We start from the raw sequence: 4026 nt of genomic DNA on the forward strand, positions 1-4026 counted from the left end.
TTAACTCGATCAAATCAAACCAATCAAATTTAATTAGTTCGATTCTTATATAAATTTGCCAAGAAATTAGACCTAACCTTATCCGAATACACTCCTAATTCTAAAGGCTAAGTAAAAGTTTCCCGGAGAATGAAGGGGAGTCACTTTCCCCTTTGAATCATGGAACTTTGGAGGATATATATTATCACTTAGTGTGTGTATGTCCATGTAACATTAAAATTAAGGGACATGCTGATTGCTCCCAAGATTTTTCTTTTACTGTTAGATGATATTGAGAGAGAGAAAGAGAATATAATGTGCTTAAAGGGACTATATACCTCACAAAAATAAGGTTCCTAGCTAAAGCACATGATGTTTTGATGCATGTGATGGTTTGAAAACTGCGTTTCATTCACTGTCATCCAAAAACAAATTGAAACCTATATAACCACAAATAGGGTAATGTATGGATCCCTATACTCCACGATTAACCAACCATATTCCGATTCTCAATTATTCTTATTGTGATATATTGTGTAATTCATCATCAGTTTCATTCAATCAAGCTCATGCATCATCGCTATTATTCTCTTTTTGGTCCTTCAATATCCTTTTTCTTTTTTCTTTTGTTACATTGTTACAAGTACTGCACCGTACCAAGTGCAAAGGTAGTAGACGATTATATACAAGCTAAGTTAATTAAAATATCCCAATACATGCACTAACGTATATCATATTCAGTTAAATTTTGGCTAGAATATAATTAAAACTATAGCTAAGTATTGACTATATATTAACTACATGTTTATTATTATTTCAGATTTATCCAAAAAAAAAATAATATTAGTTTTGAATAGAGCGGTAAAATGAGCGGTTCGTCATGAGTTGCGGGCTAAAATAAAAAAAAAATGAGTTGGCTCGTATTTTAAATGAAAAAAAATATCGATTCGATTTGATTATTTAGATTATTGAATGAAGAGTAAAGCTAGGGAACCAAAAGCATATCAGTCAAAACCCAGCCAAATACCTTTGGATGAATTCAAAATTTTTACAAGTTAATATATATGGATGTTTCTTCTACTAAGTATTAGAATGTTTCTTTTTCATATTAAATGGATGTTCTTTTATATATTTTTCGAATTTGTGATTGTTAGAAGTGATAGATTAACGTGAGAAAAAAGAGAAAGGTTTTTATAGGTTTTAATTAGGTTTACTTAATCAATTTAAAATTTTTTAAATTTTGAATTTAAAAAAATTAAAATTAATTAATTATTGATATAAATTAATATAGTTTTGTTTAGTTTTTGGCTGATAAACTTTTGGTTCCTTATACTTTTCCTTAAATGAAACAGGTTGACTCGTTTGATTTTTTTTATCTTTTTTATACTACCTAATTTTAGTAATTTTTTACTTAATATTCATATAAATAAAAAAATTATCATACATTCATATATTTTATAGTAAATGATCTAAAATCTAAAAAATTATTTGACGAATTTATAACAAAGATAATGCATAATATAAACTCATTAAACTTTATTGTGTATCCGTTGCTCGATCCAAATTTATTTCAACTCGTGAGTTATTTAAGTCGAATTAAATTGATCTGCTTCTAAACAAATCGTTATTTTATTGGTTGTACTCGTTCATTTTTTAGGAGTGAATCGAGTCAATTCATAAGTCATAATTTGTTTTGACATTTTTTATTTTAGATGCAAAGAGATTTAATTTTAATACTAGTTATTATTGTTTAATTCTTTGGTCAAATTAAAGATAAAATTAAAGTGAGACTTTTTTCAATTTAAATTTTGTGGGATGTCGATAACATGGTAGGGCAAGCCAAAGGATGAGGTTGATATACATACACACATTGATACATCACATGATGAACAAATTAAGACTATGTTATTCCTTTTTGGGGTCCCTCCTTTGTTTTCTAATAGCTACAAGCCATTGCAAATTGGTACCAAAGCCGTACACCCCCCAACTTGTTTTAGGTTTGTTGCATTCTAATGTGAATATCTAACAAGATTTAATTATGATCTCTCTATATTAAAAATTAGTTAGTATATAAAATTAATTATATTATGTATACACAAAAAATTATCACTAAATAGCTATTCTATATAAAAATACATATTTAATATTTTATAAAAAAAACAAATCGTTTTCATGGCTTTGTAGTTATATAATTAAGAAAGCCATGCCGCAATTATTATATATCTTCAATAATACAAATTTAAACCATCCATGGATTAGTGAGATTCCATGCTTTAAATGGCAGGGCTCTAGGGAACAGTTCATCTCAGCATGCTATGCCCTAAACATCATTAATTATTAACATATCTATGATTTATTGTTGCTTTAAGGATGGTACCAATTAACAAGCTTCAAAAGTTATAAGGGACAAACTAATAACTAAGGGATGGATTTTTCCATTTTTTAGTGCATAAGGACAAAGACTTATTACCTAAAAATTCTGATTTTAATTTAATTTCATTAGTTTAATTAAACTACTATTAATATTCGAATTTGGTTTGGACTTGTAATTAATTAATTAATTATCTTATTTGAGTCGATTATATTTATTATTGAGAAAATGCTAATTACATAACGGAAAAACAAGAAATAACCAACTAAAAACTACACTTTTTTTTACTCTCTATATTTCTATCAGGGTATTTAATTAGTAAAAAATAGTGTAGGTATATTATTAATTGTTTCTTGTTTCTTGTTTTTGAATTGTATAATTTGCATTTTTCTTTATTGTTAGCCTGTTTAATTAACATTGAGCACATTGTTTGAGATAACTTAATTGTAAATTTGATAAAATGTTGCAGTAAAATGATATTTTCTAAATTTTTTATGTAAAAAAAGACGCTATAAACCCTAAAGAGAAAATTATCTTATTAACACATACCATTTTTCTTTTCATTTCACAAAACCCTAATCCAAGTTCTTAAACATAATTATATTCCATCCCACTATAAACAAATTAATAAACTTCAAGGATTTAGAATCCAATTGAAAACGCATAAAATGTAAAAATTTCCACTATAGATAATGCCTATAATGGACTATAGTTAGGGATTGGTTTAGAGGTATTCTAAGTGCCTACCATAACAATTGTTTGCCCAAAAAAGCAAAGGCATGGCTTATGAAAAAAAATTAAGTATAAGCTAGTGGACTAATTCATCACTCTTTATATGTAACCATAATTTGATGAGGCAAAAGAAAAATTAGATATGTTCCCATGCATAATTCCAATTATTGTATTTCAATTAGGTTTAGGGTTTATTAATCTAATTAGTTGGTAATATTAATAAGGATCATTCTAGTATTTTAATAATTGTATTCCAATCATTGTTCCCATATTACGGTAATTACGATAATTATAGTATTTTAAAAAGTATTAATATTTTTAAAAATTATTATTAAAATATAAAAATATAACTTTAATTTTAACAATATTTATATATAATCACCATAACTACTCTAATATAGTTATACTAGAATTCAACATTTAATAAATGTACTATTATCAGTTTTTTTCTCCTTTTAGCTTTATGATTAGGTGAGTTTTATGGTATCTTTATTATGGTGTTTAAATTGTCTAATTTTTCTTTTAAAATAAAAAATAAAATATTTAAAATAAAAAATAAATTATGTAAAATTTATTAAATATTATTTATTTACCTTTTTTAGTAACTTAGATAGAAAGTGATAGCTACCATAACATTTACCGAATGATTATTATAACCTTCTTGTAGTGTATCTGTTTGTAAATCATTTCTCTCTTTTTATTTTTTATTTTTTCAATGAATTATGCTTCAGGTGGAGGCTAGAAACATGAAAAGGGTAGTAATGAATAATAATATGAAGAAGGAAACAAGCACCAAAAAGATAGGGTGAAAAAAATAAGCACAATGTCCAATATAACTAATACCTATCCTTAGTACATGCAAAAATTTCAAAGAACCAAGCCACCAATCATGACAACTGCTGAAATCTTAAAAGGAACAAAACAAAAAGAAAATGAAACAAACC

Source organism: Arachis duranensis, chromosome 2, assembly GCF_000817695.3.
Source record: "Arachis duranensis cultivar V14167 chromosome 2, aradu.V14167.gnm2.J7QH, whole genome shotgun sequence".
Classification (NCBI taxonomy): Eukaryota; Viridiplantae; Streptophyta; class Magnoliopsida; order Fabales; family Fabaceae; genus Arachis; species Arachis duranensis.